This window comes from Geotrypetes seraphini, chromosome 1, assembly GCF_902459505.1.
Source record: "Geotrypetes seraphini chromosome 1, aGeoSer1.1, whole genome shotgun sequence".
Classification (NCBI taxonomy): Eukaryota; Metazoa; Chordata; class Amphibia; order Gymnophiona; family Dermophiidae; genus Geotrypetes; species Geotrypetes seraphini.
Genome location: NC_047084.1, coordinates 38,956,702 through 38,981,356, shown reverse-complemented (window position 1 = coordinate 38,981,356; position 24,655 = coordinate 38,956,702).

The window sequence follows — 24,655 nt, the reverse complement described above, 5'->3', positions numbered from 1 at the left end:
TGCTGAGAAGGCATTTGATAGGGTGGCTTGGCCCTTTTTATTTCAGGTCCTAGAGTCGGTGGGGTTGGGTCCACGAATGCGGGACTGGATTCGGGTCCTATATAGTGGACCTTTGAGTTGCATCAAGGTGAATGGTGGTTATTCGGAGACTTTCTCTCTGGCAAGGGGCACACGTCAGGGGTGCCCGCTTTCCCCGCTCCTTTTTGCTTTGACGGTAGAACCCCTGGCGCAGCAAGTGCGGATGAATCAGGATATTAAGGGGGTTACGGTGCCGGGAGGGGATTTTAAGTTGGCCTTGTTTGCGGATGATATTCTGTTCACGGTGGAAGAACCTGTGACCTCCTTGCCAGCTATATTGCGGGAGTTGGATATTTATGGTGGGGTGTCGGGCTTTCGGGTCAATGTTGGTAAATCAGAGCTCCTCAACATTAACTTGCCTGCCGACCGGGTGTCCTATCTCCGAGACCGATATCCGTTTCGGTGGGTTCAGCGTTCTTTGCGATATCTCGGAGTTTATTTTGGACCGCTGGGAGTGGATTTATATGACCTTAACTTTCCCCCGCTCTTTCGTCGTATTCGCCAAGATTTGCTTAATTGGAAAGATCTGTATTTCTCTTGGTTGGGCCGGGTGGCCATCGTGAAGATGATGATTTTGCCTCGTTTATTGTTCTTATTTCAAGTATTGCCTCTTTGGGTGGGTAGAAAAACGCTAGAGGGGGGTTCAAAGGCATATCTTTAATTTTATTTGGGCTGGTCGGCGGCCAAGGGTGAGTAGGAAGGTCTTATGTATGGGGAGAGGGGATGGGGGGCTGGGGGTCCCAGATGTGGTGAAATATCAGGCTGCTCAGCTGCGCACCCTTTTAGAATGGCAGACGCCGAAACCGTGGGTGGAAATTGAGCAAAATTTAAGTGATGGGGTGCCTTTGTTGCATAGGCCGTGGGTGCCTGGTAGGGCGCGACTGGTAGGGGGGGTATCCTCAGTAGTGACTTCCTTGAGGGTATGGAATCAGACCCGAGCTTGTTTATTGGGGAGTAGGCGACATTCATGGTATACTCCGTTGAGATACAACCCTGACTTTCCACCGGGAGGAGATGGTGGAGTGTTTGCGGACTGGGAGTCACGGGGTTTGGTGTGTGTGGGACAGTTGTGGGATCCGGTCCAGGGCGGTGTTAGACCCTTTACAGAACTCAGGGGTAAGTTTGGGTTTGGGACAAGGGATCTGTTCCCATACCTACAGGTTTTACATTATATTAGGACCTCGGGTCTTCTGGGAGACCTGAGGGGTGGTAAGATGCCCTTTGAGCTGTTATTGGGTCCAGTGCTTCGGAGGGGAGCTCTCTCTGCGATATATCGGTGCCTTAATTGTAGGGGGGCTCCCCTTCCCTACATGAGGGCCTGGGAAGATGATTGTGGTTCGGCTATTTCCTGGGATACTTGGGGTGACATATGGTCGGAGATCTCCTCAGCGGGGATTGCTGCTTTGCTGATTGAGAATGGTTACAAGGTCCTCTTTCGGTGGTACTATACCCCTCAGGTAGTGGCTCGTTGGCGGGGAGGTGCGAGTGTTCTGTGTTGGAGGGGCTGTGGGGAAGTGGGTACCTATTTTCATATGTGGTGGCAGTGTGGGCAGGTGTGTGGATTCTGGACTGAGGTCTTTGATCGGGTGTCCCAGATCTTAGATGTCCAGATACCGGCCGATTGGCGACATGCCTTGTTGTTTTGGCATCAATTGGATCTGGCTGGGGGTGACTCTTTGTTTTGTAAGTTGGCATTCACTGCTGCCCGATTGGCCATTGCCTCTTTGTGGAATCAGGCGCTCTCTCCCACGTGGGCCCTGGTGGAGCAACGTTTGCTTAATTGGCAGAACCTTTATCACTTAACGGCCTTGCGGCATGGTAAACTACATGGCTATGCTCATGTGTGGCGCAATTTTCGGGCTTCTGTGGGGATCTGTGGTAGGGGTGGTCAGGGGCTCTGAGTTGGCCTTGGGGTTGGAATGGATGGGTGATGCTTGGGGGGATCCCATAATCATATTCCTTTCTACTTTTGGGTATCTGTTTAGAATTGACTATCTCTCAACCATATTGAGAGTTGTAGGTATTGTGTTTTGTCCCTGGGGGTGGGAGGGGGGGTATTGGCTGTGTTTTGGTGGGCATTTTAGATTGTTCTTATTAGTTTGTAGGACTTGCACATGTCTATGCTGTTGATTTTAATTCTGTGTGCTATTTTGGAGTGAGGTATTCAGCTCTATGTATTTTTGTTCTCGCATTTCATGTGCAATTATTTTGTACTGTTTGGAGTGTTTATCAATAAAAGCTTTTCAGTTAAAAAAAAAAATAAACAAGGCTAATTGATGGTTTGGGGTTTTTTTAAACCATTTTACTATGTAAGTTTTGTAATGTGATGTAAAATGTATTGTAAACTTCAACCTTTATTGTGTATGTTTACTTGTAAGCTGCTTAGGTGATAAGCAGATAAGTTTTTTAAAATAAATAAATAAAAAGGATCTATTTATTTGTTTAATTCATTTTCTATTCCATTTTCCCCAAAGTGCTCAGAACGGATTACAGGTTAACATACATAATATTCAGAAAACAGGTTACAATTTGTCATATTTACAATACAAGTTTTTTTTTTTTCAATAGAAATTTTTATCCCAACTCAACACATACTAAAAATCTAATAATAAATATATATATATATATATATATATATATATATATATGATATACAGTTTACAGGTACAATTTGCCATAGTTACAGTGCAACTCATCACTTACCACCTGTTGCCATTCATTCAATATTGACACATAATCCCCACTATTTGTCTTTCTAGCATCTAATTAAATATTCTCCCATTGTTCTAAGTTAACCCTGCCTCTCGTACTTTTACTTATTTATTACCCTCTCCCTTCCCTGATCTTCCACCCCACCCTCTCACTAGAAAATGATCAAGCAATGATCTGACTATGGCACAGGTCTAGTTTCCTTGACTACAATTCACCAATCTGTCAGAAACTGATCAGAAATTAAAAACCTAAAATGCACTCCATTCTGATGCGTGAGAAAATTAAAAAAATCTGTGGCTTTTAATGCAGTTATTAAAATCAACTTCAACATCAACATGAAAATTAAAATCCTCCAATAGTAACACTTCTCAAACGTCAATTGGACATTTTAAAATATGTACATTCAATCAAAGCATCCCATACAGCATTATTTAGTCCTGATAGACAATAAAACATTTATAATCTCTAATCTGTTAGTCACTTCAATTTGCACCCAAACACTCACATCCAATTGAACATTCTTGAGCGGATGTAAATGATTGCATTTCAACCTAGCCCCTATTTTGCTGATGTATTCTTAGTATTTTATAAAAACACATAAGTGCATATCTGTCTTTATAAAATAAGCCTCAGATCCTGGCTTAAAAATCTTCTGAAGGATTTGAGGCTTTGCCTTCTGAGCAAATTGCTTGATTTAACTTTAGCAACCTGTTATCATTAATGGTATTATGTACATCGAATACACTCCATGTAATTATGGGCTGGAAACTTCCAAATAATGCACCAAAATAATACACATTATTAAATAGAATCATATTTGCAGCATTCTGGAAAAATATGCTAGTATTTTAATACTTGGCTCCTAGTCAGTCCTAGTTCCCCAGTCTAGCATTTTCCTATTGGCCATGTGAACAGTGAGGATCAACAATACTGCCACCACTGCTGCTTCCTTGGGAGGCCTGCAGGTATGTCTGATCTCATGGGGGGGGGGGGGGGGAATTAAGAGGGAGAGAGGCCAGACCTGCGCAGGGGAGAAGGAGAGGAGGGAACAGGGACAAGGGCAGAGCAAAAGGTGTTATGGGGAATTCCGCGCAAATTCTAGGCTGTGCAGAATTCCGCCAGGAGTAAAATATTCAAGCTGCCTTCCAAGGTAGACCCTAGCATCAGGTAACTATGATTTAGATTATTTTTCCCAATGTGCATCACTTTGCATTTCTCCACATTAAATTTCACCTGCCATTTGAATGCCCAGTCTTCCAATTTCCTAAGGTCTTCCTACAGTCTTTCACAGTCCGCATGTATTTTAACAAGTTTCAAGTTTTATTATTTTTAATATACTGACCATCAACATGTATCTGGCCAGTTTACAAAGCTAAAAAGAAATAAAATAAAAAATAAAATAGTAATTGTATATATATGGGGGAGGAGTGAACATTAAAGAGACGATAAACAGGAACTTACATGAATTTGAGGGTAATATGGGAAGGGAAAGGAAAGGTCGATAAATACATTGTTAAAAACAAAATTTAAAAGAAAGGAGAGAGGGGATATGACATCAGGGATAGGGTCGCTTCGTAAAAGCGGTTGAGAAGATTTTACTGGCTTTGGGAAAGGAGGTATTTAAATGTTAAGATATGCATCTTGAAATAAGAATGTTTTTAGTTTGGTCTTGAATTTAATGAGAAGATTTTCATGACGGAGTTGAGGTGGCATGGCGTTCCATAAGGTTGGAGCAACTACAGAGAAGTTAGTTTTCCTAGTGTAGTAGAATTCTTTGATGGAAGGAACCGCCAGTAAGTTTTGGTCTGCTGATCTTAGGGTCCGAGAAGAACAGAGAGGGATGATAAGTTTGTCGAGAAAAGATGGAAGACGTGAGTTTGATTTTGAATACCAGCATTAAGGTTTTATAAGTGATGCAGTGCGTGATAGGTAGCCAATGGGCTTCTTTCAAGAGAGGAGTAACATGATCATATTTCCCTACTTTATGTATAAGTTTGATCGCTGTATTTTGTATGAGCTGCAAACAACGTAATTCTTTTTGTGGGAGTCCAGGAATAGAGAGTTACAGTAGTCTAGATGGGAGATAACCAGTGAGTGGACGAGGGTTATTATTGCATTAGTTTCTAGGATTGTAGTTAGAGAACGGATGAGCCTAAGTTTGTAAAAACAGGTTTTTACTATGGAGCTTATCTGGTCGTGGAAAGTTAGATCTTTGTCTATAGTTACTCCGAGAAGTTTTATTTTTTGTTCAATTTTTACTGAGCAGGATTTAATGAAGATTTTTCCGGTTATTGTTTCGTTGTTCCTGATTGGGAAGAGTATACCACAGGATTTATTGATGTTAAGGGAAAGTTTATTTGTTTGGAGCCAATCATTGATTTTATCAAGTTTTTTATTAATTTCATGTATTTAATTTATTTTTGTATAATCAACAGGGTGGAGTAGTTTGAATGTTGTCTGCGTATGCAAAAATTGTAAACAACTTTTAAAAGTTTTGTGTTTTCTGAAAATGTAATCACCTCACTTGTTCTGATTTCCAGATCATTTATAAATACAGGCAGTCCCTGAGTTACAGACACCTGATTTAAGTACGACTCGTGCTTAAGAACGCGGTTGTGGTTTCATTTGATTTCACTGAGCAGTATTTCCAGTGGTATAGACTCCTATACTTCTCCTGTAGCAGATTCAGGAATGATGCATTGCCATATTAAAAACTGTGTGGTTGTGCATGCTGTACCTTAGAGGGAACACTGGTAGGGACAGTTGGCCCTTTTGTCTGCTGGGAGCAGAGATAAGCAGCAAGAATCTTAAAATCTACATGTTCTGAGTTACATACAAATCCAACTTAAGAACAGCTTAAAAAATGTAACTCGTTCTTAACCTGGGGACTGCCTGTATATTAAATATGATCAGTCCCAGTACAGATCTCTAAAGCATTCCATTATTCACCCTCTTACATTGAGAAAAATGGCCATTTAAGGGTCACCATATGGCTCCAGAAAAAGGAAGATGGATCGAGACATCCAGATTTTACTTGAAAGCAGTGGAAGTAAAACCTGGATGTCTCAATCTGTCTTCCTTTTCCTATATACTCTTGCTGTTATCCACTTTTCAGACAAGGCAAGGCACACACACAAACATAGGTTTTTTTTCTGGTGCTGTACTACTAATGTGCTCATTCAATCAATGTCCTTACCTACATCTCTGCCATCAATCATATACAGTTTTTGCATTTGCTGCCAGCTCCTTTTCTCAACCTACAAACAGTCCCCTCACAGATCCCCCATTTCTCTTATATTCCTACCCCTTTTCAATGATCCACCACCTTTCAGGACAGACTGGTTCCACTAGCTCTCAACAAGACCCTTTGTAGAACTCAGTTTCCCCCAGAGCACCTGCAGCTCAGCCCCTCCTTCCCACAACTAAATCAGCCTTTCCATTGGTTGGAACCTATAGTTGAAGGGACAGGATTGGACAGCTATAGAGAGTTATCTCTGAAAAATATCCAGACACATTAGCCATCCTTCTGGCTTTGAGAAAGTTAATTTACAATAGAGACAGGCTGAATGTCAGTTTTGGTTTCAGATTTGGCACCGAAAATGGCCAAAAATTCAGTTTTGGGTTTTGGCTGAAACTTAAACTCCCCAACCCAGGCTGTGCTGCTGCTGCCAGCCCTCCCTGACAAAAAATAAAACATCCTCCTGATCTTTACACCACCTCCACCCATCCCTCCCCCATAGGCCCTCCCTATGCCTACCTTCTAAAAGCCCTTGTGGTCTAATGGCCTCTTCAGAGCAAGAGAGATCCCAAGTCACTTTTGCTCCCACTCACTATGTAGTGAAAATGGCAGCCATGAATTTCAGTGGCAGCTTCACAAGACTGCCTTAGGATGTTGTGGCTGCCATTTTAAGATTGGAGCCAGCAAGGGCAGAGCAATCCCCATTTCTGGCAGGCATTTGAATAATTTATTTATTTATTTTGATATTTTACTTTTATTGTCTTATCATTTTTAATTCTTTTCCTTTTCTCCCGACCCTTATGTGTTAAATTATTTGTTTATTAACAGTTATATCACAGGGTTGATTTGTTGTGCTTCCCACATCCTTTCCTTATTGTATACGTTTAGTCTTTGTTTTTATTATATTATTTTTATGTTCTGCCAATTACATTTAACTGTCTTGATATCTTGAGATCATTTGGTAGTATAATAAATGTTCAAATAAATATATTAATTACATTTAATAAATCTCAAAAGAGCTGCTATGATTTCCCTGTACCCTCATGCCCTTTTATGAATCCTCTCTTTCTAGCCTCGTAGATCCTCTTTTATAAAGCTGCACAGAAATGCTCCAATGCCCATTCAATCCTGATGGGCATTGGTGTATTTTCTGCATCAGCCCATGTTATTGGGCTTTATAAAAAAGGGAGATAGTCTTTTCCCATGTTTGTCTGCTACCATCTTTCTGCTGCCAGCCCTCTCTTCTTTTGGCTGGTCTGGGAGCTAGTAGTATCATAATAGAAATTTATGCAATGTTTCAGCAGTAGGAAGGAAAGTCTGTATGGGTCCTATTAAGTGACTCCACCACTTCCTATTTCATGGTCTTCCTGTTACCATGGAAACCCATGTGAGGGATGGGACCAGTGCAGGCTCTGGGTATGTATATACCTTAACAGGCTTCATGCTGAATTTTTTTTCCTGTTGCTACATATCACATAAATTCCTTTTATAGTATTATAGCAGTTCTTAAAAATATTTGATAACAATGTTTAAAGAGGTATGATAAAGCAAAGTGTAAAGTTCATACAGTTTAATTATACTGTAAGTAGTAGAGATAGGTCCCATATCTTTTCTGCTATATGACATTTAAATCTCTCACCCATGTATAAAAATAGAAATGTCAAATGTTAGAAAATGACTAAGCAACATGAACAAAGAAGGGTTCCCACTAAGTAGGAGGCATGGCCTAGTGTTTAGAGCACTGGATAGAAATCAAAGTTCAAATCCTGCTTCTTATGACTTGTGCAAGTCATTTTTATCTCTTGCTTCAGATATTCATTTACATTACATTACATTAGTGATTTCTATTCTGCCATTACCTTGCGGTTCAAGGCAGATTACATACGAATTGTCATGATAATACAAAATACATACCGTGGGTTACATATGAATTATCATGATAATATAAAAACATAAGGTGGATTATGTGAGAATTGTCATGATATTTGGAGATACATAGGCGGGTTACATGCAGTGGCGTACCAAGGGGGGGCGGGGGGGACGGTCCGCCCCGGGTGCACGGCTTGGGGGGGTGCACAGCCGGCCAGGTCCGGGTCCTCCTGCCCTTCCTTTCCCCCGGCCCGCGCTGCTGCAATCTTACCTCCCCCAGCCGACAAGAAGTCTTTCCAACGTCAATTCTGACGTTGGAGAGGACGTTCCGGGCCAGCCAGGCAATGATTGGCTAGCCTGGAACGTCCTCTCCGACGTCAGAATTGACGTTGGAAAGACTTTTTGGTGGAGGGAGGTAAGATTGCAGCGGCGCGAACCGGGGGAAAGGAAGGGGAGAGGCGCTTTTTTTTTTCCGCGACAGGGAGGGAAGGATGTAGGCAGGCATGCTGACTGGCTTTAGCGCAGCAGGGAGGGAGGGAGATAGGTAGGCAGGCTGGCTTTGGGGGTGGACAAAATCTGGAAGGTAGTTGGGGCACATAAGGAGGCGCTGGGGGCACTATGGACACGGGAAGGAGGCGCTGGGGGCACCATGGACACGGGAAGGAGGCACTGGGGGCACCATGGACACAGGAAGGAAGCACTGGGGCACTATGGACACAGGAAGGGGACACCATTGACACAGGAAGGAGGCACTGGGGGCACCATGGACACGGGACGAAGGCACTGGGGGCACCATGGACACGGGACGAAGGCACTGGGGGCACCATGGACACGGGACGGAGGCACTGGGGGCACCAAGGACACGGGACGGAGGCACCGGGGGGGCACCATGGACACGGGACGGAGGCACCGGGGGGGCACCATGGACACGGGACGGAGGCACCGGGGGGGCACCATGGACACGGGACGGAGGCACCGGGGGGGCACCATGGACACGGGACGGAGGCACCGGGGGGGCACCATGGACACGGGACGGAGGCACCGGGGGGGCACCATGGACACGGGACGGAGGCACCGGGGGGGCACCATGGACACGGGACGGAGGCACCGGGGGGGCACTATGGACACGGGAAAGAGGCACTGGGGGCACTATGGACACGGGAAGGAGGCACTGGGGGCACTATGGGCACGGGATGGAGGCACTGGGGGCACTATGGACACAGGACAGAGGAACTAAGGACATGAGAAGGAGGCACTGGGAGCACTAAGGACACGGGAAGGAGGCACTGGGGGCACTAAGGACATGGGAAGGAAGGAGGGAGGGAATAGAAAGGGACAATTGTTGGGCCTGAGTGCAGAAAGAAAGAAATGAAAGAAAGAATACACAGTCAATTAATAGATGTCCCCTTTTGATGAAAAAAATAAATGATCATGTTACTTCTGACTTTTCTCTGCAGCAGAGTCGGCAGCCACGCTTAGGTGCAGGATGGTCCCGCAATGACTCGTCTGCTGGCTCTGCTCCGGAACAAGTAAGTTATATCAGAGGGGGTGGACCTGGCAGACGCAGTCATTGCAAGACTTTGCCACAACGTCTGCCGGGTCCACCCCTTCCGACGTAACTTACTTCTTCTGGAGCAGAGCCAGCAGACGAGTCATGCAGCTGCTGAGTCCACTCCAGAGCAAATATGTCGGAGTGGGGTGGACTGGCAGCCGGCAGCTACAGTCATCGTGGGACCTTACTGCATGAAGGGAGAGAAAGGAGCAGGATTGCTGGAATGGAAGAGTGGTGGATGGAAAGAAAGGGGGCAGGGTGGTATGGAAGGGTGGTGCTGATAGAATTGATGTACAGAGAAAGGGGAGAGACATAAGGAGGAAGGATATTGGAGGGAAAGAAAGGGGGCAGATGCTGATTGGAGGGGTGGATGGCGTGAGAAAGGGCAAACATTGGATGGTAGTGGGGAGCCTATGCTGGATGGAAGTGCAGATGGGAGAGATAAGAGAGCAAATGCAGGGAGGAGAGAAAGAGGGGAGTAGACGCTGGATGGAAGTGGACAGAGAGAGAAGGAACTAGATAGAAGGGTTGGAGAAAGAGGGTACATGATGGAAGGAGGGGATAAATAAAAGGAGGGCACATGATTGGGAGAAAAGGATTGAGTTAGGGAAACACTGGAGGGGTGAGGGAAAGAGGTGGCAAGCTTTAGGTAGACAGTAAAAAAGGACATTGATGAGAGGGTAGTAAGAACATAATCTAGACAGATGCAGAAAATAAATTGAAAGGGAAAAAAGGGAAAGGGATTGCAGAGGAAAGGTATGGGAGAGGGAAGGAGAGGAGAGAGATGCCAGACCAATGGGGGTGAAAGGAGAGATGGAAGGGGGAGGCATACAGTTTCTGGAAGGGGCATAGAAGGAGAGAAGATGCCATATAGGGGAAGAGAGACGGCAGACAGTGGATGGAAGGAAGAGAGTTACAAGAAGATGAGGAAAGCAGAAACCACAGAAGACAAAGGTAGAAAAAAAATTTCTATTTATTTATTGCTTTAGGAGACATGTGTCACTGTTTCTGTGGTGCACTGTATGCAGAGTCCAGCTTCTTACTGGTTCAATTTAACCTTTGTCTATGTATTTCTATTTTATTCCCCTTTTACAAAATTGTGGAGCGTTTTTTAGCGCCAGTTGTGGTGGTAGCAGCTCTGATGCTCAGTATTCTATGAGCATCAGAGCTGTTACCACCGTGGCTAAAAATCCACACTACAGTTTTGTAAAAGAGGGAGGGGTTAGTTTGTGATTACATATTCCATACTAGGCGAAGGTGTTTTCTGTGTTCTGTGTGTTTGAAAGACATGTTTTTTTTGTTAGGATTGACTGCAGGATTGATCTGTACTAGTCTGGCTTGTTTAGTTTTACAATAGGTGTTTTGATGTTGTACTGCTCATTGCAGTATGTAAGATGCTGCCTTTTCCTAGGTACTCATGTGTGACATGTGGCTTGTTACTAAAAATCATGTTTTTCGTACAGATGGGGGTGTGTCAAAAAATGATGTCACATATGCTAGGTACGCCACTGGTTACATGAAAATTGTTTTGATGTTAGGGGGTACATAAGGAGTGGTTTGAGCCTTTTTGATTTGTTAGGGAGTAGATCATTTTGAGATGGAGTGTGGGACAGATCTGGTTTTGTTATATAGGTTTTATGTATTTTTTTGAAGAGTAGGGTTTTGTTTCTTTTTTGAAGGTTTTGTAGTCTGTGATCGAAGACAGCAGATTGGTGAGCTGTCTGTCCAGTTTTGCTGCTCTGGTGGCCAGTAGATTGTCATACATTTTTCTTTGTTTGACATTTTTTGGTTGGTGGGTGTGTGAATAGTGCGTGGGTTCTCCTGTGTCTGTTAGAGGTGGATTGAGTTAGTCGGTTGTTCCTGTAGGTTGGGCTGTCTCTGTTTATAGCTTTAAATAGTAGGCAGTAGAATTTGAAGTATACTCTTGCTTGTATTGGGAGCCAGTGTGAGTCGTGGTATGCCTCTGATGTGGTCGTATTTTCTCAGTGAGTATATGAGTCTTAGGGCTGTGTAGTTGTTTTATCATGGTCGCTGGGCAGGGAAGATATAGTATGTTCCAGTAGTCAGTTAGGCCTAGGATGAGAGATTGTACCAAAAGTTGGAATTGTTTTCTTTTGAAGAATTTTCTCACTTGCCTTAGGATTCTCATAATTGTGAATGATGTTTTTATTATTTTGTTGATTTGTGGTTGCATGGTACAGCCTCTGTCAGCATTCCAAGGAGTTTTAGCGTGGGTTGAATGGAGTATGAGACCCAGTTTATTATTAGGTTTGTTAAGGTTGGGGTTTTGCTATTTTCCAGGAGGATGAAGTTTGTTTTGTCAGGGTTAAGTTTTAGTTTGTGTTCTGTCATCCATGTTGCTACTTTTTCAAGTATTTTGTGTATTGTGCCTACCATGGTGGGTGCTGGTTGGTTTAAGGGGAGGAGAATGGTGATGGCATCTGCAAAGCTGTAGGAGGTTAGGCCTTGTTTGTCTAGGTAGGAGCTGACTGAAGCAATGTATAGGTTGAAGAGAATGGGAGATAAAGGTGATCCTTGGGGTACTCCACAGGGGTTGGACCATGATTCTTATATTTCTTTGTTTTAACTCTAAGTTCTGGATTGTAGGAAGTCTTTAAACCATGATAGTACCTTGCCTGAGATTCCTATTGAGTCTAGTGTTTGTAGAAAGATGTCATGGTCTACCAGGTCGAAGGCTGCTGAGAGGTCTAGTTGTATGATCAGCATTTTCTTGCCTGTGCCGAGGTGTTGTCTAGCGGTGTCCATAAGTGTTCCTAATAGGGTCTCAGTGCTGTAGTTGGTTCTGAAACCAGACTGTGTGGGGTGGAGTAAGTTGTTGTTTTCTAGGTATGAGGTTAGAGCTTTAGCTACGAGGCCTTCCATTAGCTTGATGTAGAGTGGGATTGAGGCTATGGGTCTGTAGTTGGATGGATGGCCCATTGTTCCTTTGAGGTCTTTTAGGATCGGAGTTATGATGATTTTGCTGAGGTCTTGTGGGAAAAGGTCATCTTTGAGAAAAGTTTGTATCCATTGTAGGAGTAGGGTACAGAATAGTGTACTGGAGGCTATATCTAATTTAATTTAATTTAGCATTTGCACATGGTTTCTTTCCACAATAGAATTCAAAGTAGTTCACAGAAAATTAAAATCAAAATACACCAAAAAACTGTACATATTTACAGTTAAGTCTTAGTTAATCAGCTTTTCTAACAACATTGTCCTAATTATTCCAGTCCTGGTTTTGTTTCATCTTCTGTACATTTTCTAACTACCCCCTTTTACTATGCTGTGGTTGAGGTGTCTACTACAGCCTGGAGCGCTAAATACTCCAACACTGACTGCTTCAACGCTCATAGAAGTCCTATGAGCGTCAGAGCTGCATCGGAGCATTTAGTGTTCCAGCCTGCAGTAGAAACCTCTACCGCGGCTTACACTGGGTTTTACTAAACCATGGAAAGGGATTCTTATTGTGGGCCAGTGAAATAAATGCTCCGACATTTATAGGAATTGAGTGAGCATCAGAGCATTTACCTCTCTGGTCTGCGGTAAGAAGCTCTTCTGCAGTTTAGTAAAAGAGAGTGTAAATTTCCTTCTTGTTCATAGTGTCATATACCAACACAAAATGCTCTCATTAGAAATATTTCTGAAATCAATTAAAAAGCTAGATTTTCAGTTTCTAAAAAGAAGACATCGCTCCTGCAATGGGCCACAAAAATATCTCCTGTAAAATATCTTTATCAGAATGTAATGACTGTAAGGAAGTCAATACTTGCACACATTGGAATTTCTGGGGTGGGGGCAGGGACCTCTCACCATCATACATCATTGCCTAAGGAATCCTTTCACAAACGTGCAGAAAAAAAGTGACTAGTGCACTCTTGTCTTGTGAAATAAAGCCACTGTATACTGCAGCAGTAAAATAACTAATTCTCCATTTTTTATTTATTTTTTTTAATTAATGGCCATATGCTAATGTTTATTGGCACCACAAACAGAAATATATAGTGGTCAAATAATCGGTCATACAAAAATGAAAAATACTACTATACTAGCCAGCAGTAACTTGTGGAGTAGGTAAAGCCTCAGAACTTTGGAGCTATATATCTCCTCAAATGAGAAGGTTTTTTTTTCATGCTCCTGCTCCAATCAGTTAATCATCCAAACCACCCGAAGTCAATATGATAGTGCAATAAAATGCTTTAAAAAAAACTTTTTCCCAGACCTCAGCATTACCAGTTACTGCTCAAATCTTTTCATAGTGGTAATCTTTATGGGCCTAATTCGGTATAGGACATCTGGTCTCAGCAGCTGCCTAAGTGGCTTTTGAGAATCACACACGGGCGTCCTATACAGAATTGCATCTTTCCTAAAGGAGAGATGCCTAACCCTGCCCAACCACCCCAATTCTCTAACTGGTGTCTATGTCATAGGCGCTGTTTAGAGAATCGCGTTGCCACTGAGCTGATTGCAGCAAGAGAATCTCCCTGCCGTGATCAGCTCAGCGGCAGGGAACTCCCAAACCCCATTGCAAGTCAGCCAGCAGGAGGGATGCCCACTCCCTCTTGCCGCAAACCCCAAAACAACCCCTGGCAGTAGGTATGTCCACCCATGGGAGTGGCCTTTGGGATCTGGCCAATCGGAGTCTTAGGCCACTCACAGTGCATCCCAGAATGTATACCAATCAGGGGATTAGGACCCTCCCTGGTGCATTCAAGGATGCACCAGGAAGGGGAAGGCCACCATTCTGAAGAGATAGGCCTGCTGGCCAGAGGGAGTAGACATCTCTCTGGCTGGCCTTGCTGAATAAGGTAAGGGGGGGCTTTAGGGGTAGGGGGGTCTGAGGGGTGCTGGAAGGAGGACATGGATATCCCTCCTGCCAGGGATGTTGCGGGGTGCCATCAGGAGAGAGTGGGCATCCCTCCTGCCGGATGTTGTTTTGGGGTTTGCGGCAGGAAAGAGTGGCATCCCTCCTGCCGCAAACAATGTGTGTGGGGGTTCAGAGGTGGCAGCAGGAGGGAGTGGGCATCCCTCCTGCTGGCCAACTTGCAGTGGGGTTCAGGGGAGATTTCCTTGCCGCGATCAGTTTAGCGGCCACAACTATTTGAAATGTAGGCCTGCTTTGTGCCTATTGCAGCCCTAGGGAGACACCTAGGGCTGCTTAAACTTGCCTAAGGCTACTTCTGGGTAAAACCATGCCCACACCCAGCCTTGGACAAGCATCCCTAGGTACCTCCTTGTACAGTGTAGGTGGCCTGCCTTGGGTAGTTTTTTTTAGAAAACGTATCTCCCAATTGGCTGCTTAAACAGCGGCAGGATGCTTACTGCTGCCTACAATCGGGATGCTGTTTATAGACTTTGGCCCTATGTATGCATTTGTCACTGGTCCTTCTTAAACCATCTTTTATATACCTTGGTATATTAAAATACTTTAACTTCAATTTTAATTTAAAGTTTAAAGAGCAAAAATCTTTTACTTAGCTTAAGAATTAAGGTCTCTCTTAATATCACTATCTGGGAGATTTAGATAATATAATATTATGACCATCTTAGTCTTGTTATCCATCCCTTTTTAAATAATTCCTAGCATCTTGTTTGCTATTTTTGGCTGCCATCGCACATTGGGCAGAAGGTTTCAGCATATTGACTTCGATGTCATCCAGATCTTTCTTGGGCACTGCCCTCCAAGGTGGACCCTAGCATCTGGTAACTATGATTTGGGTTATTCTTCCCAATGTGCATTACTTTGCATTTTTGCACGCTAAATTTCATATACCTTTTAGACGCCCAGTCCTAAGGTCTACCTGCAATATTTCACAATCTGCATGCGTTTTTAACAACTTAGAAAAGTTCTGTGTCATCTGCAAATTTAATAAAAATGAAAGTATTATTTTGTGTGCAGTTTGCGCATGCTAATCTAAGACTTACTGTAGTAAGTTCCTTTTAAGCTAATGTGTACTCCAGCTTAGTGGAAAGACCCCTAAATCTAGTAGTGTGAAAATTTTTAAAAATCACTATTAGTGTGAGCTAGATGAACCAGACAACTGACAACTTATAAATATGGGTGACGGTGAGCTGTGGAAAGTTTATGCTTGTTCATCAGCACTGGACACTTAAGTCTTCACATCAGGTCATCAGGAAAACTGCAATTACTGGTGCTCAAAACCAGTTTAGAAAGTTATAATTGAATTTCAGTAACAAATTCCAGTTCTGTAATCTCTGCAAAATTACTGGCAGCTAGAAGGGAACTGTTCCTACTTTCAGGTCTCTACACAAGCCAAGTCAGATCCATTACAGCTGAAGCCCCTGTGGAACAACTGGAGAAGGTTATATGTTAGATTAGGTTACAGTAGGAAAAACAAAGTTCTTTGGATATAAGACAAAGTAAGGAGTAGTGAAATGCTGTTCCTAAAATGTTGGTTATATAAAGATGCTTTTGAGACTTGACATTTATATGAGGCTATCCTACTCTCAATGGAAATTAATAATGAAACATTTAAACCCCCCCTTCCCCACTTTATGTTTTGACCTTATTTGTCTTTCTTTTCTATATTTATTGTAGTTCCTCCCGCTTTTCTCGTGTGTAGGTTTGTTAATGTCTTTGTCTTAAGTGTATTCACAATATGTTGGTTCCCCCCATTTTAATTGTACATCGCTTTGAATTATGATATTGCAATTGAATCAAAATTTTAATAAAACTTAAAACTTGAGTTTGTATTCAAAAATTTTCAGAAGTTGACAAGGTTACCAAAATTAGTAATATGGCCTTATTCTCTTCTGTCTCAAGCTGTGATCAATTAAAGTGGAGGTTATGCCTCACTGTGAGTAGTTAAGAATCACCCTGCAATCATATGGCTGAAAAAGTTATACAAATCTATAAAGGAAGGTCATTGGAGAAAATTTCTTCTTCATACCCCTTATGGTTGTCTGCCTTTCTTTCTCAGGGTGGTAAGAAAAGACATGGCTTCTTGAAACATTGGTGCTCTGAGCAAAGGCATAACCAGGTTTTGAGAACAAGAAGAGCAGAATTTTGTAAAATAGCCACCGGTTGTGAGCTGAAGGGCCAGGAAAGAGGGGAAGATTAGAATCTGCATAGCTATATGTGGTTGGTGACTCAGCTGTTTGCTGAGGCTAAGTTGGGGACGGGGAGACTGGGACAGGGCTAGTTAAAATCCTTATGGCAAGGGCAACACCCATGGCAACATCCTTGTCAGCAGTATGGGACAGTGGGGGCACTTTTGAACACAGCAGTGAATGACTCCTTCACTGTGCCTCTGGTGCATATGTACCAGCTATTTCCCATAGTATCTCTGTTATTAAAGGTATTATGCACACCGAATATACTCCATGGAACAGTGATATTCAGCAACACTGTAAAAGAAATTCTGTGGTTACAAGCAACCATAAAATGGATTGCCTATCAACATTTTTTTGCAAGTTGTCACAGGCCACCAGGCTTTCGATTTGCTAACCTCTAGTTTATCAAACAAGTTTGGAATAGATATATTTATTTATTTACTTACTTACGTTGGTTTGAAATACCACATGATAAGGAAAAGAAGTACTAATTACATTAAATTGTCTTTTTTCTTATGCTGGGTTTTACTAAACAGCGCTAGAGGTTTTTAGCATGGGCCAGAGCATTTACCTCACCAGCCCACACTAAAAATCTCTAGCGCCATTTAGTAAAAAGTGCCCTTAGTTGTTTCTGGGCCATTAACCGTAAGGTCCACCCAAAACTGTCCTTAGGTTCCAGCTAATGGAGTTGCCGTTGAAGCTCATTTCCAGCCTACCCAAATCATCTTTGTTTCCAGGATACAGACCATAGAGTCTGCCCAGCACCGTCCTCATGTTCCAAATTGCTGTAGTTCCCGTCGAAGTCCTCCCCAGCCCGTTCTAAACCGAGTTGCCATATATGGGCCACAGACCATGCAAGTCTGCCCAGTACCAGCCTTAGTTCATCAATTTATACCATTCATCCCACACTTTCTTTTTTGAATTTCAACATTTTCTTCTACACCCTCTTCCTTGGGAGGGCATTCCCAGCATCCACCACCCTCTCCATGAAAAATAATTTCCTAACATTATTATCCACAGCAGGAGCTTCGATGTAATCACTAACTCACCATTTTTTAAGCTTGCTTTTGTAGTGTAATTAGTGTTATAAACCAATTATTGATATAATTAGTTCTGGGTTCTGTGGCTCTTGGATGTCCAGGAGAAGCACTGAAATACACAAAATCCAAGGTACAATACTTTTTGTTTTTTTCTATAATCAGATCAGCCAGGCCAAATAATGAACACAAGTCCTTTAGTCAGAATACTTGTTAGTCACAGAAAATGCATAGAAAAATAGAGCACTTGCATAAAACCATACTGCTGATCATGGATAAATCTAGCTACATAAATAATTGGTAAATACTTGCATGCCCTTAGCAAATGAACTAACTATATTACACAATTAATATATGAGGGTCATTTCATAAATAAGAACATAAGAAATGCCTTCACCGAATCAGACCCTTGGTCCATCCAGTCCGGTGACCCGCACATGCTGAGGCTTAACTAGGTGCTTCCTAATGAAGACCTAGGTGTTCCCAGATGAGACCTTGTTTACCTGTATCCCTCAATGTGATTTGCAAGGAGATGTGCATCCAACGTGCCCTTGAATCCTATAATGGAAGTCTCCGTCACAACCTCCTCCGGGAGAGCATTCCAAGTGTCACTCGCTGTGTGAAACAGAACTTCCTGACATTTGTCTTGGGCCTGTCGCCTCTCAATTTCAGTACATGACCTCTCGTCCGAGTCACATTTGACAACGTGAATAACGATGCATCTTGCTGGATTTTATCAAATCCTTTTAGTATTTTAAAAGTCTCTATCATATCTCCACGCATTCTTCTCTTCTCAAGGGCGAACAAGCTCAGTTTTCTGAGGCGTTCTTTGTAGCTCAAATTTCCCATACCTTTTACTAGCTTTGTGACTCGCCTCTGCACCTTCTCCAGCAGGGTTATATCCTTTTTTAGGTAGGGAAACCAGTATTGGATGCAATACTCCAGGTGTGGCCTGACCATTGCTCTGTAAAGCAGCATTTTGACGATAGCCGATCTACTTGTGATTCCCTTCTTAATCATGCCCAACATCCTGTTCGCTTTCTTTGCAGCCGCCGTGCATTGTGCCGATGGTTTCAGGGTCCGGTCTATCAGTACCCCCAGGTCTCTTTCCTGTTCGCTCTTGCTCAATGTCACACCTAACATTTTATATTCATGTTCCTTGTTTTTCGTGCCTAGGTGCATCGCTTTCCATTTTTCTATATTGAACTTCATCTGCCACTTTTCCGTCCATTTCTCTAGCTGGTTCAAATCTCTCTGGAGTTCTTCATTATCCATTTGTGATCCAACTGACCGACATAGTTTCGTGTCATCTGCGAACTTGATTATATTACTCGTTGTTTCCTCTTCCAGGTCATTTATGAATATATTGAATAAGATTGGCCCAAGGACCGAGCCCTGGGGCACACCGCTTGTCACCTTTTCCCAGTCCGAGATCTTCCCATTTATGCTTACCCTCTGCAATCTGCTCTCCAGCCAATTGGCTATCCATCTTAGTATATCCTCTTCAATTTCATGGCTTTGTAGTTTCTTCAGAAGCCTAGCATGTGGAACCTTGTCGAACACCTTCTGGAAGTCCAAGTATATTATATCCACTGGGTATCCGCTATCGATATGTTTGTTCACCTTCTCAAAACATTGAAGTAAATTCGTCAGACATGACTTCCTTTTCCTGAAGCCATCAGGTCATGATTTTCCAGGTGCTGCACTATGCTGTCTTTGATAAGCGCTTCAACCATCTTCCCAGGAACCGACGTAAGACTCACAGGTCTATAGTTGCCTGGTTCTCCTCTTGATCCTTTTTTGTAGATTGGAATGACATTCATTATCTTCCAATCCTTTGGTATTCACCCGGTTCTGATTGACAAATTAGCTAAGGATTGTAAGAGCTCTCCGATTTCTACCTTAAGTTCCTTTAGCACTCTCGGGTGAATTCCGTCTGGTCCACGGGACTTGTCACTTTTTAGTCTTTCAATCTGATAGTATATCATGTCCAGGTTCACACTCACTGTGGTGAGGCTATCCTTGATTTCTCCCTTGAATACTTTCCCTGGTTCGGGCATTGATGTAGTGTCTTCTCTGGTAAAGACAGATGCGAAGAATGAATTTAGCCTATCGCCAATCTTTTTGTCTTCCTTGATGTACCCTTTTCTTCCTTGATCATCGAGAGGGCCTACTGCCTCTTTTGCTGGTTTTTTCCCTTTTATATATCTGAAAAGGGCTTGAAGTTTTTGGCTTCTTGCGCTATCTTTTCCTCATAGACCTTACCGCCTTGTGACACTTCTTCTGGTCGGCCTTGTGACTGTTCCAGGCCTCCGTTGTTCGTTCGCGTTTCCATTTTTTAAACGAATTCCTCTTACCGCATCCTTCACCCCTTTAGTCAGCCAAGTTGGTTCTCCTTTATTCATATTTTTCCTTCCTTTGGCTATCCGCGGAATGTAGAGATTCTGCGCTTCGGTGATAGTAGTTTTTAGTAGGAATCATGCTTGATCGACAGTTTTGATTTCGGCTGTCCTTTTCTTGAGCTGTTTTTTAACCATGGCTCTCATGCTGTTGTAATTCCCTTTTCTGAAGTTAAAGGTTCCTGATTTTAAAATTGATCTTGTTGTGATCACTCGTCCCTAGTGGGACCGTGACTTCCACGTCTGTTGTCCTTCCAGTTATGCCGTTTAGGACCAAATCCAAGGTTGCGGTTCCTCTTGTAGGTTCTCCCACCATTTGTTCCAGGAAGCAGTCTCCTATTAATTCCAGGAACTTTGTTTCCCTGCCGCAATTTGAGGTTCCTAGGTTCCAGTTTATGCCCAGAAAGTTGAAGTCTCCCATAACTGTTATGTTACCTGTTCTACATTCATGGTTGATTTCCTCTTTCATTGCTGCATCTGTTTCTTCCGTCTGTGTTGGGGATCGATAATAGAGGCCAATTTTTGTGTCTGCTCTGCTCTGGTTAGGGATCCTTATCCAGAGGGACTCCAGTTTATCCTTTCCGTCCATCATCCCTTCTCTGCTAGACTCTACTCCCTCTTGAACACTATTTTTTTTTTTTTAAATTTATACATGTTTTATTATTTTTTTTTTTCAAAGTATTTCTTTATAATCCTTCAGTATAGTTTCCCTGATTTGCAATGATGAGTCCCAACGTCAGGGAAGCTTCGTTATTCCATCCAAGACATTGTTTTTGTTCAGTTCCTGAATGGCTCGGGTAACGGCGGAAGAATGCTCTTCCAGAGATGCAAAATGATGTCCACGCATAGGTTATTTCAACTTTGAAAAAAAGGTCAAAGTCTGGTGGACTCATGTCTGGACTTTAGAGAGCATGAGGTAACACTTCCCAGCCGTATTCGTGTAGTTTTTTCAATGATGACATTCCTTATGTGCAGTCGAGTGTTGTGAAGAATGAGTGGCCCAGCCAAGAGCAACTGAGGTCAGGTTTTGTGCAATTTTCTGTGCATTTTTGCAAAAAATCACGATAATACACTGCTGTGACACTTCTTCCACATGGAACTTTGTCTGTGACGATGATGCCTTCATGATCATAAGCAAAAATCATCATTTGTTTGACTTTTGATTGAGCTTGTTGAAATTTTTTTGGTCGTGGGGCAGATGGAGCTCTCCACTCGTCATTGAAAAACTATGCGAATAGGCTGGGAGGTGTCACCTCTTGATCCCTACAGTCCAGATATGAGTCCACCAGACTTCAACCTTTTTCCAAAGTTGAAACAACCTATGCGTGGACATCATTTTGCATCTCTGGAAGAGCTTTCTTCTGCCGGTATCTGAGCCATTTGGCAACTGAACAAAAACGGTGTTTTGGATGGACTAATGGAGCTTCCCAGACATTGGGACTCAGTCATTGCAAAGCAGGGAGACTATATTGAAGGATTGTAAAGAAATACTTGAAAAAAAAAAATATGCTACCAAACTGATCTAGTAGGACATCAGGCTGCCCAGTGGTACAAACTGATTTCTGGATTTTTGAATAAAAAACCAAAAAATAGTCTTAAAGACATCTGGAGCATTGAGATAAAACAGTATATTTCTGTATATCGTTGGCCACGAATTTGGGCTTGGAGACTGAAATGTACAGCGTCAGCATCTATGAGACAAACATGGTTATTTTTGTTGCATAGGATTTTTTTGGACCCCAGTTCGGTTAAATAAAATAGATAGTTCTAAGTCTAATAGATGCTGGCATTGTCATATTGATATAGGGACTTTGGACCATCTGTTATATTTTTGTCCTTTTATATTTATATTTTGGAAGTCCATTTAGGGACAAATAAATCTGGTTCTAGAGTCAAATGTTCCACTATCATATGAGGCCATTATATGTGGTACGTTACTACATGTGAAACCCACTTTAGATAAATATAAGAGCCGTCTTTTTATGATAATGACAGGCATAGCCATTCAATTGATCACGAGTAACTGGAAAAACCATGACAGAATAAGTTACACTTTTTGGTGGGTGAATGTATGCACTACATACAGATATGAAAGAATTAATGCAGAATGTAGGGGTTTTAGTGGTGTATTTAATAAAGTTTTGGGCCCATTGACTAAATTTGTGGAATCATAATAACGTCTATTTTATCTTTCTTTCTGTTCATGTACTTTTACACACCCGTGGGGGAGGGTGGTAGGAGGGAGGGAAATAAATTTTGATGGTGATATTTAGGTAACTTTATTCTTCATTTATATTATATATTATGTTATTATTAAATGTAGGAAATCTGGAATGATATGTTACCTGTACAAATAATAGTGCAATGTATGTAATATCTACTGTTCTTTTATTTGTTTGGCACTGTTTTTAGATTAAAAATCAATAAAGATTAATAAAAATAAAATAGTGTGCATTATTTATGAAATGACCCTTGTATAATAGAAACTAAGGGCTCCTTTTACAAAGCCGCGCTAGCGGTTTTATTGCATGCACCAGATTAGCATGCGCTAGCTGGAAATCTACTGCCTGTTCAAAAGGAGGCAGTAGTGGCTAGCGCACATGGCAATTTAGCACGCACTATTCCGCGCGTTAAGGCCCTAGTGTGGCTTTGTAAAAGGAGCCCTAAGATTTCCTAGAGAGATAAACAGCTATGATTTACACATGGCCAAATCACCAAAGAAGTCCTGTAAACCTTCCTCACATGCAAAGGCACTTCCACTAACTAAACCCTTACAGGGGCATAATCAAAACATATGTCTAAGTCCGATTTGGACATATAGCGCTAGAACCCAAAGTCAACAGTGGGAAAATGCCCATTTAAAAATTTTTTTTTTTTTTATATACTAAAATCGTCTATTTGAACGTCCATGCCATTGAGTTGCCCAGACTGTCTATCTTTAAACCACATTTTTTACCAAAATTTCATCCAAGACCCAAATGCCCAGACATGGGAGGGGTCAGTCCTGTAATGGATTAGCCACCCAGACATTGCAACAGATCAGTGGGGCACCTTACAGGGCACTGCTCTGAACGTCACATAAAGGGTGCCACAAACATCTCACCAGAACTCCCTTATAAGTTATGGTGAGCCCTCCCCAAAACACCCCCAAAACCTATTATACCCACCTGTCTACAACCCCAATAGCCCTTATGGCTGCAGGTGGCACCTATATGGCAGTAGAGTAGGGTTTTGGGGTTTTTTGATGGGCTCACATTTTCCACCATGAATGTAGTGGTTAGAGTGGCTTTTGGGACTTGCTACTCCTCTCTATGGTTCATTAGCCCCCCCCCCCAGGCTATTTAAGACACCTGTATGCAGCTCTACTAGGTATTCCTACGTATATCAGGTGCTGGTGTTCTGGAGATAGATATGTACGTTTTTATTCTGATCTTTGTGGGTGTTTGAGGGGGGTCAGTAAACACTGGGGGAGTATGTGAGGGTTTTACTTTGTCTCTGCAGTCGTTATCTGGTCACTTTGGATACCTTTTTGGCACTTATACTTTTTTTCACATCGTCTAACTCACAACATCTAAGATTCGTCCAGAATGTCTAGTAAAACATTTGATTATCCCTGCAGGATGTCTAAGTCAGCCCACATCCTGCCCAAATATCACTCTGGCCACTCCTCCAGATATGCTCCTTTCAACTCTGGGTGCATAGTGGCATTCAGAGGCATAAGAAATCCCTCTAAACATCCAGAAAGTTGGTTTAATTAACATGCACTTGGACGTCCTGTGTATTAGGACATTAAAGTGCCAAGTTAGGTGAGTTTTTAGACATTTCAAAGTTTTGATTATGAGCCCCTTAATGAACTGTAGAAAATTCCTGCTTACCATTGGATTCCCAGGGGAGGGGTGTCAATCCAACAGGTGTGAAGAATGTCTCTTCCCAGGCAATGAGCCAGAGGCGGGCCCCAGTTCTGCTGGGCAGCTGTAGAATTTCAACATGGTGGAAGTCTCAGGTCTTGTAGTATGATCATAACCAGAGCTCTTAGCTGACAATTCAGAGGGAAAGCTCACACGTCTCTACAGGGACAGTCTCTTACTCTTCCAAAAAGCATGGCACAAGAGAACTTTCCTCTGTTATCTTTTGTTTCAGGTAGCTCGCCAAGTCACATAATTCAGGTCTAGACTCCTCCAACACCAAAACTTGTCTTCTCTTCTGCTCCAAAACTTAGATTCAAACTCTCCTGCTACAAACTTAATTCGTACTACTGAAAAAGGTGTGTCCCCTTCCCCTTTCTCCTCATCAAGGGTCCTCACTGCGGACCAATCGGTGTCCATTCTGCAGGGGCATACCATGGACACATAGCAGAACTATGAAGCCTGCTGGACAGTGTCAGATATAACACAAATCATCCAGATAAACATTTGCTACATTTAATCCAAGTTCTGCACATGCACGCTCTCTCCTCTACACATTCCAGAGGTGAAGTCTCTAAGTGTTGGTACAAGGTGATCTTGGGGCGCACACACAGCTTACAGAAATTCCAAGATGCTTTAAGAGAGAGAGAAAATGGAGTTTGGCCTAGGTAAGGCCAAAAGCCTAAAATGGTAATGCAGCAATAGCTGTACACTATATTTCATGGAAGTGAGAGGAGTTTCTTGGAACATGGCTATGGAAGCTTGCTTCCTACAAAGAGCACTTAAAATCG